At 37.0% G+C, this 16,678-nt stretch overlaps 1 protein-coding gene across 2 annotated transcripts in view; it reads left to right on the top strand.

Moving 5' to 3' along the window:
- SPAG17 (sperm associated antigen 17) overlaps positions 1 to 16,678 on the top strand; it is a 742,651-nt gene that overhangs the window by 532,342 nt on the left and 193,631 nt on the right. The window lies entirely within an intron of this gene.

Here is a 16,678-nt window from a genome sequence, read left to right as displayed (position 1 = left end):
TAACCATGTAGCTATTTCTATTACTGTTCTGCAGAGATAATAAGGATTTTATATGGCAATTATTTTTAGAAAGGGAGATTGTTTGTTTATTATTGTAATAGGTTGTTTTTCTCCTAAGATTGGGAAGTGGGATTGCACTAACCCCCTCTTCTACAAAACCGCGCTAGTGATTTTTAGCGCAGAGAGCCACGCTGAATGGCCCACACTGCTCCCAACGCTCATTGATTTCCTATGAGCATTGGGAGCAGTGCGGGCCATTCAGCACAGCTCTCTGTGTTAAAAAACGCTAGCACAGTTTTGTAGAAGAGGGGGTATGTGTTGGGGAATGCATATTGATATTTTATTGCAATGTTTACCTTATGTGGCCTTGTAAGCTCTTTCGAGCAGGGACTGTTTTCTTACTCTTTGTGACTCTGTGCAGCACTACGTGCATCTGGTAGTGCTATAGAAATAATTAATAGTACATTACATTAGTGATTTCTATTCCGCCATTACCTTGCAAAAAGAGTTATCTGACCATTTCCAGAGGAATTGAGGAGTAGAGCGGGTTGCTTCAGAAAATTGGGATGAGTGTTAGTTTGTCTTCAAGGATTTCTAGTAGTAGTGACTTTAATTGATACTGATTTTTAATTTATTAATAATTTCTCCATTAACATAAGAAGAAAAATAAGCTGGGGGGGATGTCACATGATGCTCACGTTATAATCAGATGTCCTGAGGTGAAGCTGCCCCAAATTTTTGCTATTTTCCAATCAAAATGTCCATTTGAGCTGACCATACTTGGGATTCAAACCCATGACCTTTAGAAAATAACAGAGTTTTTACCCATTGAGCTACAGCAGCTTCCATTCAGGTGGCTCTTTGTGCCCTATGATATGATACCTTAGGGATCTCTTAAGGTATGATCTCTTCAGGTATCATATCACAGCCACCTGAAAGAAAGCAGCTCTAGCTCAGTGGTTTAGAGCACTGCTTTCATTGACCAATGTCATGGGTTTGAATCCCAAGTATGGTCAACTCCCCCAGCACATATCCCTATTTTAATTGTGGCATTTTACCTTCTAAGTGCACCTTGATGATTTCATAGTGACATCACCATTGTGCATCTGGAGACCTCCATTTGCAATGAACTACAAGCCATGCTGAGGTCTGTATCTCTTTTTTTCAGTACTTAACTTTTGGAAATGAAGTTATCTGCAATATATATATATTTTGTCATGTGCTTTGCTTGCTTGATACAGCTTTTTCAAGAATTAGCTCATTGCAGCACTCTTTAGTCAGAAAAAAAGGGTATCTTTTCCATGTGCTCTGCTTCAGTTAATAGATCTTTTCCTATAATTAGCAAATAACATTGCTGTTTTCCCACATAAATAGAAGGTTTTGCATGCAATATCTTTGTATTAATGTGCTCTGTTTATGTATTTTGAGCTTATTAAAGCAAAAATAAAAAACTATTTAGCGAAATGCATTGGAGACATTCAAAGCCCGCCTAAGTCCCGTCCACCTAACTTAAGTCTATCAATCACCCAAACCATGCTCAAAAGTATACTTGCTTTACAGTTGCTATGGAGCATGCTAGCTCACTCTGTGGCACACTGATAAGACCTACAGCCTTCTACCCTGACATTGTTGGTTTGAATCCCACTCACTGCCTGTGAGAAATAAAAAAATAAATAAAAGATGGATTCAAATAGAAATGATCTCAGGGAAAGATACCTTGATGCTGTTTAACATATATGCCCCTAATTCGAACCAAGTGGAATTTTTTAACAAGCTCCAAAAATCGGTATTATTATCGCCAGCCTTCAATTTAATATTGGCAGGGGACTTTAATGCGATTATGGATCCAATATTGGATAAAAAACCTAATAAAATTTTAAAATCATTAGGTTTGGATAATTTGGTAAAATCTTGTGTATTTAAAAGATATGTGGAGGATTCTTCATTTTGATGATCGTGAATTTTCATTTTGCTCTCATGTACATAAATCATTTTCAAGAATTGATTATATATTTGTATCAGATAATTTAGTTCATTATGTAACAAAGGCAACCATAGATCTGATTATTTTATCGGATCATGGAGGTGTCTGGATTGAATATAGTATAGATGGACAAGAAAATAATAGATCTGTATGGAGATTCAATAATAGATTGCTGGCAGACTCCAACTTTAAAAAGGAATTTCAATTGAAAATGAATGAATGTTTTCAGATTAATGCTACAAATGAAATATCTATAGAAACATTATGGGATGCCTTTAAGGCTACCATGAGAGGAGATATAATTTCTTATTCTTCATATATTAGAAAACAACTAAATAAAGAATTTCTTATCTTAGAACAAAGTATTAAAAATTTAGAGAGACAATTGAAGTCAAATTGGAATTCAAATACTTTTCAGGCCCAAAATTAAGGTACAATGAAATTTCTTCTCAGTTGGATAGAAAACAGTTGGTGTCTCATAAAGCTTTATATTATGGAAATTCAAATAAGGCAGGAAGATTACTGGCTAATTATTTAAAAGCAAAAAAGACAATAAATATTACAGCAATTATAGATGAAAAAAAGGAAATTCAATATCAAACTAATAATATACTAAAACAGTTTTTGAAATTTTATACAAGCTTGTATTCTGAGCATTATTTAACTAAAGAGGAAGAAGGGTTAGAATTTTTGAAGTTGATTGAGGGGCCTAAAATTCCCGAGCATGAAAAAAGGAAATTAGAAGCACCCATTTCACAAAAAGAAATACAATCTGCATTGAAGTCCCTTAGAGTTGGATCCGCTCCAGGTGGTGATGGATATACGGTAGAATTTTATACATTATTTCAAAACATATTGTTACCTCATCTACTAAATTTATATCAAGATCAACTGAAAAATGGTTGTATAACAGGTACTGTGGCAGAATCATTAACTATTGTTTTGCCCAAGCCAAATAAAGATCCCATGTTGGTTTCTAATTACAGGCCGATTTCTTTGATTAATGTAGATGGGAAAATATTAGTTAAGTTATTAGCTTTACATTTGGCAAAAGCTCTTCCTTATATTATTGGTATTCACCAAACGGGGTTCGTTGCTCATAGACATTCTTCAAATAACACTAGATTGGCCTTTCATATGCTAAATTTGACAAAAAATTTGGATAATCCGGCATTTTCTGTATCCTTAGATGCAGAGAAGGCTTTTGATCGAGTAGAATGGTCTTTCATGTATCAGACTATGGATTGGTTTGGTATTGGTTCTGGATTTATACAAATGATTCAAACCTTGTATAGCTCCCCTTCTGCTAGATTATATACTAATAATACTTTTTCAGTACATTTTTACTTGAAAAGGGGAGTTAGGCAGGGATGTCCGTTATCTCCATTGCTATTTGATATTATTTTGGAACCCTTGTTATTGGCTATCAAGCCGTCTTTATTTTCTTTTTCTCTTTAGTTACCCTTATGATGTTTCTCAGTCAATTCTTTTAGCTCCGTTCTCTGTCATTGTGGACTAACCATACTTTGATAAGTTGTTATTATCCTAAAAGTAGGGATCATCTGTTTTTGACCCTTTACAATGAAATTGTTTCAGTTCACTGTATTTTTTCTTTTTGACCGATATTGTTGTCAAATATTTGAAAATTATAAATAAAGAATAACCCCCCCCCAAACTAAAACAAACAAACACAAAAAAACCCATGCTGCCTCGGGTCCAGCAATCCATTCAATTCTAGAAATCTCACTATTCTCTGCTTAAGGAGCATTTCCATTAGTTTACTCACTACTGAAGTCAGACCAACCAGCCTTTAATTCCCAACTTCCTCCTTACTTCTGTTCTTATGCAGAGTGACCACATCTGCCCTTCTCCAATCCTCTAGGACCACAACAGACTCTAAGGAAGCATTGAAATGATAAGACACCGGAGCCACCAGAACCTCTCTGAGTTCCTTGTGTACCCTCAGATGTATCCTGTCAGACCCCATTACTTTGTCTATTTTTAATTTAGCTAGCTCCTCACAAATATAATCTTATGAGAATCTTTCCCAATCTACTACATATCTATTCCCATTTGTGTTCGTTTTCTGCAGTCCTACCCCAGGTTTTTCTTCTGTGAACACAGAGTGAACACAGAACAGATAAAGTTAAGCAGTTCTGCCTTTTCCTTATTGGTTTCTGCATATTTGTTCCCTTCACCCTTGAGCCTCACTATGCCATTTTGACACTTCAAGTTTATTTAAAATTTCTTATACCACCCAACCAGTCTTCTAGGCGGTGTACTAATTTGTAAAAACAAAGGACAAACTTTAGGTAAAATAAAAGTTTGAAGTGACATTACGTCACCAAACTAAAACTATAAAAACTTTTTTTTTATAAATCTTTATTCATTTTTACATATTACAAGTGTATCAATAAATTGACAATTGAAATTTAAATAATTACTTGAATTTCTGTCATATTTAACAATAATATATAAAATTTAACCCCTTCCCTCCCATCCCTACCATAACAAATGTAATCAAATAATTCTTATGAAAATTCTTTTTACTGATATAATAATGTAATAAAATTCAGAATTCCCTCCCTCCCATCCCTTCACTTGTATTGTACTTATCATGGAACAATGGTATCTATTCATTGCAATAATTTGTTAATGGCCCCCATATCTCCTTAAATTATTTATGATTCCCTTTTTGTATGGCTATTATTCTCTCCATCTTATAGATGTGACACAATGAGTTCCACCAAAAACTGTAATTAAGCCTACTCCAATTTTTCCAATTATGCATGATATGTTGAATGGCAACTCCTGTCATAATCAATAAAAGCTTGTTATTATTTGATGAAATTTGGCTCTTTGTTCTCATTGACATACCAAATAGAAATGTGTCATAAGACAAAGTTACAGGATTCTCTAATAAACAATTTATTTGGGTCCAGATTGATTTCCAAAAGGTCAAAATAAAGGGACAATAGTATAACAAATGATCTAATGTCCCAGTCTCAAGATTACAATGCCAGCATCTATTAGACTTAGAGCTATCTAATTTTTGTAAACGAACAGGGGTCCAGAAAGCTCTATGCAAAAGAAAAAAACAACTTTGTCTCATAGATGTGGCCATTGAGACGCAGTAATTTGATGCTTGATCTCAATGTTCCAAATATCCATAAGTGCATTTTTATGTTTTTTATTTACAAATCCGTTTATCAATTTATACCACTGTGCGGCCTGGTATCCCAAGAAGTCCACCTGAAAGCATAAAAGTTCTAAACTATATTGCGTATTAAGATTCTTCCATTCAGGGAACCCTGCCTGAATGGCCTGCTTCAATTGCAACCATCTAAAGCTTTGTGATTTATTAAGACCATATTTATGCTGCAATTGTGAAAAGTCAAGCAGTATACCATTTGAAGTAGCATCATCTAAAATCCGTATACCTGCTATCATCCAATGCTTCCAGATGACCTTACATCCGCCAATTTGAATCTTGGAGTTTAACCATATAGTTTGATTTGTCGATTTATAGATTGGAATAGATGGTAAATTACTAACATATCTCAGAGTTTTACATGTATCCATTAATATTCTGTTTTCTTTATACAATCTAGGCATTTTTATACTAAGAACATGACATAGACGTAGAAGGAACATGAGTCGCCACTCCAACCACAACCAATCTGGGGTATTATCAATGAGCTCTGGGAGGACCCAATACATACCCTGGTGCAAAATATAGGCTTGATGATACCTATAGAAATTAGGAAAATTTACCCCACCCTCCGCAAAAGATACTAAAGCAGCGGTCTCAAACACGCGGTCCACGGGCCGCATGCAGCTCCCCAGGGACTATTTTGCGGCCCGCAATCTGTCCTCGACTAAAGCAGGGGTCTCCAATCTACTTCCCTTCCAACTGCCCTCTCCCAAGCCACCGCAATCGGGGAACAGGCCAGCACCTGAAGTCTTACCTCTCCCTGCTTATCTTCCCCAGCTCGGAGCCGACCAATTCTCGCCACCTGTCATCAATTCTAACGTCAGGGAGGAAGTTCCGGACCAGCCAATCGCTGACTGGCTGGCCCAAAAGTTCCTCCCCGACTTTAGAATTGCGTCGAGTGGCGAGAATTGGTCGGCCCTGCGCTGGAGAAGATAAGCAGGGAGAGTTAAGACCTCGGCACGAACTGTTCCCTGATTGCGGCGGTAGCGGCCTATTCCCCGATTGCGGTGGTGGCGGCCTGTTCCCCGATGGTAGTGGCTTGGGGGAGGGCAGGGAGAAGTAAAGAAAGAAAGGGGGGACAGGGAGACAGAAAGAAAGAAGGGAGACGGGACACAGACAGAAAGGGGCATGGAGACAGAAAGACAGAAAGAAAGGGGGCACGGAGAGAGAGAGAAAGAAAGAAGGGGGCAGGGTGAAAGAAATAAAAAGTTGGGGGAGGGAAGGAGACAGATGCCAGACCAGGAGAAAGGAAGGAAGGAAGGAGGGAGAGAAAGGAAAGAAAGAGATTTCAGACCATGGAAATAGGGACAGAAGAAGAGAGAGATAGAAGGGAAGGGAAGACATGGAAACGTAGATTTTGAAAAGAAAGCAGAAAACAAAGATGGATGCAAGGCAGAAAGTGAAGATGGAGAGAAAACCAGTCAAAGGACAAGAAGACCCTGGAAACATAGTTAAATGCACAGAAAAATAAAGTCACCAGACAACAAAGGTAGGGAAAATGATTTTATTTTCAATATAGTGATTGAAATGTGTCAGTTTTGAGAAAGGAAAGATATTAAACTTTAAATGTGAGGGCTGCAGAAAAAATAGGATGCTTTGAGGGCCGCAGAAAAAATACTTAATGACAATTTTTCATAAAGTAAAACTCTTTATAGTTTATAAATCTTTCCTTTAACTGTTAAAGGAAAGATTTATAAACTATAAAGAGTTTTACCTCATGCAAAGTTGTCATTTCTTTAGTAAGATATTAACTATTTTTTCTGCGGCCCTCCAAGTACCTACAAATCCAAAATGTGGCCGCACTAAGGGTTCGAGTTTGAGACCACTGTACTAAAGCAATTCTAGGAGTTTTGCCCAGCCAAATAAATTGTGTAAGAATACTGTTTAACTTTTTATAAAAGGACCCATTAAAAAAAACTGGTAACATTCCCATCTGATAACAAACCACAGGCAATATCATCATTTTAATAGTTTGAACTCTCCCCCACCAAGACAAATGTAGTGGATTCCATTGCTCGCACATTTCTATTACCTTTTGCAATAAAGATTTTTCATTCTCTTTCATTGTGTCTTCCAACGTGTTTTTTATCCAAATTCCCAAGTATTTTAATCCACTTTCCTTCCATACAAAAGAAAATGAATCTAAACAAGCCTTTTGTACAATACACGTTGTCACGATCCTAGCCCTAAAGCTAGACTCATGCCTAGCCTTGTTAGGGCTAAAGCTAGCCCTAGGTTACAAAAGGCTCTTCAAATAGATAGGGTGAGTAGCAGTAGAAAAGAAAGTACTGACTGGCCCTTTAATGAAGAAACAAATAACCTTCAGGGAGTAGAGGGTACTCTGGGGAATAGCCTAGAACAGCCTCTAGGGCAGCCTGCTCTCTCTGCTAGTCCCCAGCTGAAGGGAATAATCAAGAAACCAGGAAGAGCTAAGCCTGCAGCACAGATAGCTCCTCCTTCTCTAAGAACGGGGCGTGCTCGGTTGTGCCATTTAGAGGAGGTTCTCAGGAGGAAAAAGTTAGTTCCTCCTGGACCTGCTTCAGGAGAGTACTCACCTGATATTGCTCTCGAGATACAGGACATCGAGATGAGGGGAGCTGACGCTGACTCTGTGACCAGCCAGCAAACAGTTCCAGAGTCCATGGACTGGACCCATACTGAGGGACTGCCTGAAGATTCTTCCATGGATCTAAGTTAAGTGGCAGGTCTGCTTAGGTTACAAGGTAGCAGTAATAATTGCTCTGTGTGTTGCTTAAAGCAAATTACCCTGTAAGGGGAATGAGTGTGATACTGCTATGCTGATTTAAAGCAGAAAGAAAAAAAAACGTTTTTGTTCTGTTCTAAACTTTAAATGCCAGAAGATCAGAAGTTTATTTAGTTTTCTTTCTGGCTGTTATAATTAACTGAGGGAAGTGAGTAGTTGGGGAGAATCCACTTTCCATACAAGGAGGGTTAGTGGGGCCATTCATGGCATTCTGTTTTACAGAAAAGTTTAATAGTGGATTCACTTACTCCCCTCCCCCACATCAGTTCAGGGAAGCTGATTGGGAAGAAGCCAGCTGAACTTCAAGGCTTGGTTCCAGCACTACTAAGAGTGCTAGCTATAAGGCTGAAAGACTATTGGAGTTTAAAAGCAGCAGCATGTTTTTTGATGTTTATTTGGACTATCTGAGGACAAGGTTTTTTGGACTATGTTATGCCTTTACTTACCTGCATTAAGGTGGTAGCTGAGCCTTACTGTGTGGACTCAGCTATATTTTTGTTAGTGGAATATCTTTATAATTGTGGAGTCAGGACTGCGTGTGAAAATAGACTCCAGCATTCCAGTGCATAATAAAGATACTTGATCTTTCAACAAGAACTGTTTTTGTACTAATTCTGGTTTTCTGCATTATGAAGAGTGTTCCAGCAGGACTTCCTACCTTAAGGAAGCACGTCGAGGTTGCATTTAAGTGAGCAGAGTCCGGCAACACTGAAGTCACAGGTACCGGCTCCGCTACAACGTTTAGTGGAAGAACTTCAGATTTACTCCAGTTTATCTTGTATCCTGAACATTTTCCAAATTTCTCAATCAATTCAAGTAAGCATGGAGTGGTTAAGAACATAAGAAGTTGCCTCCACTGGGTCAGACCAGAGGTCCATCGCGCCCAGCGGTCCGCTCCCGCGGCGGCCCATCAGGCCTATGACCTGTGAAGTGGTCCCTGACTATTCCTATAACCTACCTCTACTTCTATCTGTACCCCTCAATCCCCTTATCCTTTAGGAACCTATATAAACCTTCCTTGAACCCCTGTAGCGTGATCTGGCCTATCAAAACCTCCGGAAGCGTGTTCCATGTGTCCACCACCCTCTGGGTAAAAAAGAACTTTCTAGCGTTTGTTCTAAACCTGTCCCCTTTCAATTTCTCCGAGTGCCCACTTGTACTTGTAGTTTCCCACAGTCTGAAGAATCTGTCCCTATCTACCTTCTCTATGCCCTTCAGGATTTTGAAGGTTTCTATCATGTCTCCTCTAAGTCTCCGCTTTTCCAGGGAGTATAGCCCCAGTATTTCCAACCTGTCAGCGTATGAAAAGTTTTCCATACCTTTTATCAGTTTAGTCGCTCTTCTCTGAACTCCCTCAAGTACTGCCATGTCCTTCTTGAGGTACGGCGACCAGTACTGGACACAGTACTCCAGATGTGGGTGCACCATTGCACGATACAGCGGCATGATGACTTCCTTCATCCTGGTCGTGATACCCTTTTTAATGGTACCCAACATTCTGTTCGCTTTCTTTGAGGCTGTCGCACACTATGCTGATGCTTTCAATGTTGTGTCCACCATCACCCCCAGGTCTCTTTCAAGGTTGCTTACTCCTAGCAATGATCCCCCCATTTTGTAGCTGAACATCGGGTTCTTTTTCCCTACATGCATGACCTTGCATTTCTCTATGTTAAAGCTCATTTGCCACTTTTTTGCCCACTCTTCCAGCCTCATTAGGTCCATTTGCAGGTCTTCGCAGTCTTCCACGGTTCTAACCCTGCTGCAGAGTTTGGTGTCATCCCCAAATTTAATAACCTCACATTTTGTTCCTGCCTCCAGGTCGTTAATAAATATATTGAACAGGAGCGGTCCCAGCACTGACCCCTGTGGAACTCCGCTCGTGACCCATTGCCAGTCTGAGTAGTGGCCCTTTACTCCAACCCTCTGTTTCCTGCCTGCCAGCCAGTGTTTGATCCAACGGTGGACATCCCCTTGCACCCCGTGGTTTCACAGCTTCTTAAGCAGCTGTTCGTGGGGTTGTTTCTGGATTTCTCAAATTAAGCAAAATATCATCTGCATATGCAGAGACTTTGTATTCCCGATCTGAATAAGGAATACCCTGTATCTCCTTTACTTGCTGAATAGCTAATAACAAGGGTTCCAAAACAATATCAAAAAGCAAAGGAGATAGGGGGACAACCTTGTCTAACTTCCCACCACAAATTAAAGCGTTCTGAAAAGTTATTATTAATATATAATTTTGCAACAGGGGAGCTATACAATGTTTGAATCATTTGTATAAATCTTGAACCTATTCCAAACCATTCCAACATGGGATCCTTATTTGGCTTTGGCAAAACTATAGTCATTGATTCTGCCATAGTACCTGTAATACAAACCCTTAGTTAGTTGAGTCTGATATAAATTTACTAAATGAGGTAATAGGGTAATTTGAAATGATTTATTAAATTCTACCGTGAAACCATCACCACCTGGAGCGGATCCAACTCTAGGAGACTTGAACGCTGTTTCCACTTCTTTTAATGATATAGGCCCTTCTAAAAAAAATTTTATATGCTCAGGAACTTTCGGCACTTTTAATAACTTCAAAAATTCTAAACCATCTTTTTCCCTATCTTCATAAGGCTCAGAGGAGTATAGGTCTTTATAAAAATTTAAAAATTGACTTAAAATACTACCAATTTGAGTATGTATTTCTCCTTTATCATCTTTTATTGCAATAATTTTTGTTCTTTTCTTTTTCTTTAAGATAATTTGCCAATAATCTTCCCGCCTTATTTGAGCTTCCATAATACAGAGTTTGTTGGGAAAATAAATCTTTCCTTACCAATTTTGAAGATATATCATTATATTTACCCTTTGCTTTTAATATAGCCTGTAGGGTACTTTGCTCCCACTTTTCAACTAATTTTGCTTCCAACTGTTTAATTTCTTTTTCCAAATTGAAAAATTGATTTTTAAGTTGTTTTCTAATATAAGCTGAATATGAAATAATATTACCTCTCATAGTGGCCTTAAATGGATTCCATAATGTTTCAATGGTAATTTCTTCTGAAGTGTTAATTTGAAAAAATTCAATAATTTTTAATTTAAATTCTTCAAGGAATTTTGAGTCCACAATCAATGTATTATCGAATCTTCCTACAGACTTGCTAAAATCCTGCTCATCAAACTTAAAATCAATCCATACACCTCCATGATCAGACAAAATTATAGGATCTATGGAGGCTTTTGTCACTTGTACTAATTGATTTGAGACAAAAATATAGTCTATTCTTGAAAAGGATTTATGAATTTGTGAGCAAAAAGAATATTCCCGATCCATCAAAATGAAGTATCCACCATATATCCTTCAAATCACAAGATTGAACCAAATTATCTAATCCTAATGATTTCATCATTTTACTTGGGTTTTTATCCATTAATGAATCCATGACAGTATTGAAATCTCCAGCTACCACTAAATTAGAAGTGACCAGTGGGAGTATCAATTGTTGTAACTTTTTTAAAAATTAATTCTGATTCGTATTTGGAGCATTCACATTAAACAAATCCAGGGTATTATTTCCCAAGCTCATTTTCACATGAACCCATCTACTCAAGGGATCAAAATCAATCAATTGAAAATTAGCTGTGCATTTTTTATTAATTAATATGGCCACCCCACTTTTTTCCCAATTGCAGGGGCAAAAAAACTTTGTTTTACCCAACCCCCTTCCAATTTTTTTGATTCTACTAATGATAGGTGTGTCTCTTGTATGTAACATATGTCCGCATTCTGTTGCTTCAAGAAGGCCAGCATTTTTTTCTTTTTTATTTGATGATTAAGGCCATTAACTTTTAGTGAGAAGATTTTAATCTCCATTATATATTTTTATTCCCAGATTCATAATCCCACAATAAATTCTAAATTTATTTAACTTAATATGAATAGACAATAGTGCCCCATACTTAAAACTTTTGAAGTAAAAATTCTCCTTTCCAAATTTTCTCAACCCCCTTTTTATGAAATCCCCCTCCCTTATCCCACCCCTGCCACCTACAGAAATTTACTGTCTTGGAACGCACATAGGATTAGTAATCACAATATCCCCTCCCCCAGGCAACTTCCATCATCCCTTTCCCTTGACAATATTTAAAAGTAATAAACTTATACTTTAATGCATTAGAAATCAAATACTCCCTCAAATAATTACCCATATTATTATGAAATTCTACTTATTTATATTAAAAAATGTTTTCATAAATCCCATTTTAAATCTTTTCCAATTAAAACAGTTTTACAAGATTATATCTGACCATTTCCATAAATCATTTTAATTCCTTTTAAAATGAAAGAAATAAAACATTATGACCCTTTTTATCAAGACAGTATTCTTAATCAACTCTTAAACTTCCAGTTAAAAACTATTCCCCCATGTTTTGTATAATTTAAATCATTTCACATTTAATCAATTCACTCTTTGCAAATATTAAAATCCTTCTCAATATAATCCAAGTTAATCTTATATAGAACCTTTAAAATCAGAGAAAAATCACCTTCTCTATTAATCAATTCATGTTTCCAAAATATTGAAAATGAACTCTCTTTTTTTTTCCTTTTTTTCTTTCTCTTTCCTTCCCCCCATTCTAACATCATATAAATTAGAGTTTTATTAATCTTCTCCCTAAAATTCATTCAACAGAAGTCAACTTCTTAAATTAAGACCTATTAAAAAACCATATCATATCATATCAAAAGTGAGCATATGCAACTGCACAACCTGACAAATAAAAATTAAGTACAACTAGAGTTGCTGTCCAGAGACAGAAGCTAACAGAGTGGAAATGGTATCTTCTGGATAAGACTTAAGTAAGATAAGGGATAGTTGAAATAAAAAACAAATTAGCCGAATGGTATATTGTAGATGTGCATTCTGATTGTTGGTAAGTTACTTGTTCACATTTTAAAGTATTTTCATCTGCAAAATGTCTTTCAGTGCGAAGAGATTCCCTAATATTTCCATATCATCTTCTTTATTGAGTTCCAACTCTTTCTTAAGCCTTAAACACTCTGGATTCAGTTATGGTTTTTGAATAAGTGCATCTTTCCTACTTCCAAAGCTTTTGTGATATTTATAGTTTTGGTTATATTTTCTTCGATATCTTTTAAATTTTGCTGGAGTTCCAACAATTCTTGCATGAGGGCATTCTTCCGTAGATTCAAAGCATTTAGGTGGACATTTTCATTTTCTATCCACTCCATTTCTTCTTTCAAGACAATTGTCTCTTTGTCCAAGGTACATACTTCTGTCCTCTCTTTTTTCTCAATTAAGAGAGATCTAGTCTTTGTCAGTCCATACGCATTGCTAAATTCTGATATTTCATACATTTCTTCTATTCTTCATTAGCTGTTTTCTTTATGTGTTACTTCATAAGCATGACTGTCTGTTTTCCAAATGATTTTCACATTTTCTCAAAAGTGTCAGGATGAAAAGTCTTTCAGAAAACTGCTGAATCTTACTTTCCAATTTTTGTTTTGCTTCATTCATACCTTCTGTTACTTGTTTGATTTTTCAAGACATTGTGATTACTAATCCTATGTGCGTTCCAAGACAGTAAATTTCTGTAGGTGGCAGGGGTGGGATAAGGGAGGGGGATTTCATAAAAAGGGGGTTGAGAAAATTTGGAAAGGAGAATTTTTACTTCAAAAGTTTTAAGTATGGGGCACTAGTGTCTATTCATATTAAGTTAAATAAATTTAGAATTTATTGTGGGATTATGAATCTGGGAATAAAAATATATAATGGAGATTAAAATCTTCTCACTAAATGTTAATGGCCTTAATCATCAAATAAAAAAGAAAAAATGCTAGCCTTCTTGAAGCAACAGAATTCGGACATATGTTACATACAAGAGACACACCTATCATTAGTAGAATCAAAAAAATTGGAAGGGGGTTGGGTAAAACAAAGTTTTTTTGCCCCTGCAATTGGGAAAAAAGTGGGGTGGCCATATTAATTAATAAAAAATGCACAGCTAATTTTCAATTGATTGATTTTGATCCCTTGAGTAGATGGGTTCATGTGAAAATGAGCTTGGGAAATAATACCCTGGATTTGTTTAATGTGAATGCTCCAAATACGAATCAGAATGAATTTTTAAAAAAGTTACAACGATTGATACTCCCACTGGTCACTTCTAATTTAGTGGTTTCTGATTTAATGCGGAGCCAATGACAGCGGGTCTCCTGCGCCTACTGCTCCGACAACACAATGTTATCCATCCTGTATTTTCTTTTATGTTTTACCATGACCAGTCCAAAATTCCTTTTTTTTCTTTTCTTTTTTAAAAAAAACTATTAAAAACACAGACAAACAAGAACATTGGGTAAAAGGCAAGAACTACATTAGGCAAAGTAAAAAAAAACAATTAAGGAAAAAAGCAAGAGGGAGGGCTGCTGTAAGCTCAGTAGTAATTTCACTCAATTGCCCTTAAAAGGACAGTTAGGCCTCAAAGGCATCATGGAAGAGAAATGTCTTTAGCTTCGTCTTAAAATTATTAAGATTTGATTCTTCGTGTAAATAATTTGGAATACTATTCCAGAGAGAGGGGGCAGTGATAGAGAAGATCTCATTGTGTATATAAACTTCAGTGACGGTATGGATCTTAGGGACCTAGAAGGAATATAAAGGGTAGGAAAATTATTTATAAATTCCGGTTGATTGTTTTGTCTAGTCTTAAATGTTAACAGAAGAATTTTGTATGTGATTCTATGTTCCACTGGCAACCAGTGGACTTCTTAAAACAAGGGGGTGACATTGTCAGATTTCTTTGCATTGAATATGATTTTTACAGCGGTGATTTGTATTATCTGAAGTCTTCGTATTTCTTTTTTTGTTATACCTTTATAAAGGGCATTACAATAGTCAATGCACGAAATCACGAGAGAGTGAATCAAAATGTTCAAAGATGTAGCATCTAATAGTTTCGATAGTGATCTGATCATACGTAGCCTATAAAAACAACGTTGGACCACTGTACTGATATGAAGATGATAATTAAATTTATTAACAAAAGTTACTCCAAATAATTTAAGTGCAGGTACTGTTTTAATAGGTTGAGATTTGAATGTAAGAGGAAGTCCTTCCTTGTTGGAAAACAGCATTACTTTGGATTTTTCAATGTTCAACGAAAGCATATGTACGTCCAACCAAGAGTTAATCTTTTCCAATTTTTGGTTTATAAACTTTATTTCTAAAGGATTATTTAGATCTATCGGGTGTGTTAATTGGACATCATCTGCATAGGCAAACCTTGTAAGCCCTATCACTTATATATCTAGAAAACATTTTGTCCCCCAATATTACCATATTGGCTATCTTTTCTTTCATTTGCATCTTTTCTTTTCTTACAGCTTTTCCCACTTCTCATAGCTTTTCCATATACTTTTGTCTGTCTTCCTTTTTCTGCAATGTCTTGTAATTTATGAAGGCTAACCTTTTCTCTCACTTTTTCAGCTACTACATTTGAGAACCAAAATGGCTTTCTTTTCCTTTTACCTTTATGTACTTAAACATAACATAACATAAATAATTTATAATTTATATAATAAATAATAAATAATAAATAATTTATAACATAAAGGTTTGTCGCCTTTAGAATAGCTCCTTTCAGTTTTGCCCACTGCTTTTCTACTTCGTTCAGCTGTTCCCATCCAAACAAAGCAGTGCCAGATGTCTAGGGAGGGACTGATGAGCCTGCCTGAAGTACCAAGGAGAGAATGGGCATCTCTCCCGATGCTGGGGGGAGTGTTGTATGGCAGCAGGAGAGAGTGGGCATCTATCCCACTGCTGGGGAGGGTCATTGATGCGGGGGTGGGGGTGTTTATGGTGCAAGAGAGTGGGTATCTCTCCCGCTGCTGGGGGGGGGGTCACCACTGCAGATTAGGTGGTATTTGTGGCGGGAGAGAATGGGCATCTCTCCCTCTGTTGAGGGGATGGGGATTCACTTGGCAGCAGGGGAGAGTGGGCGTCTCTCCCGTTTCAGGGGAAGGTGTTGGTTGGCAGCGGGAAAGCTTGAACATCTCTCCCGCTGTTTTGTTTTTGTTTTTGCTTTTGCATTTGCGCATGTGCCTATTACTATCACCAGCGATGGGCACATGCAAATTTAGTAAGTCTTTGCTACTCTCCACCAACCTCATTTGCATGAGCGTTTTTTTTTTGAGAATGACTCGCTTTGTTTAATTCGCTACTGGAATGGCTATGATAGCAGTCCCGTCGGTAATCTTCTTTATGTTAGAAGACATAGGATTATGTATAGCCCGCCCTGTGCAGACCTTTGATTCACCTGTTTTCTGCTTTGGACATTGCTGGTATCCATCACAGGTCTTCAGTTCCTGTCATTTGGATGAGTAGGGAACCCCCCCAAAAAAAGATATTACAGCTCTCCCTTTTATCCTTTGAGGTCTTATAAGATAGCAGGTTGGATACCCCTAAATTCAAGTTCATACTAATTATTGTTAATCATTGTTTTTTTGACATAATTTACAGAACAGAACAGAAATGTAGCTCGTCTCAGGGAAGTTCCCCATGCCTCTCCTCCTCTTCTGTTTCAGTGGAGTTAGATTGTTTTGGTACTAACTAAAGAGGAAGCTATTCTCCACTAGTGAAGGGGAAGAGTTGAAAGGTATGTATAAGTGATACACTTCTTCAGAGTTTGTGACTGGGAAGATAAC

The sequence above is a fragment of the Geotrypetes seraphini genome, chromosome 4 (assembly GCF_902459505.1).
Source record: "Geotrypetes seraphini chromosome 4, aGeoSer1.1, whole genome shotgun sequence".
In the NCBI taxonomy this organism is placed as follows: Eukaryota; Metazoa; Chordata; class Amphibia; order Gymnophiona; family Dermophiidae; genus Geotrypetes; species Geotrypetes seraphini.
Note: the sequence above shows the minus strand (reverse complement) of the source record. Positions and strands in the feature narration are given on the sequence as shown.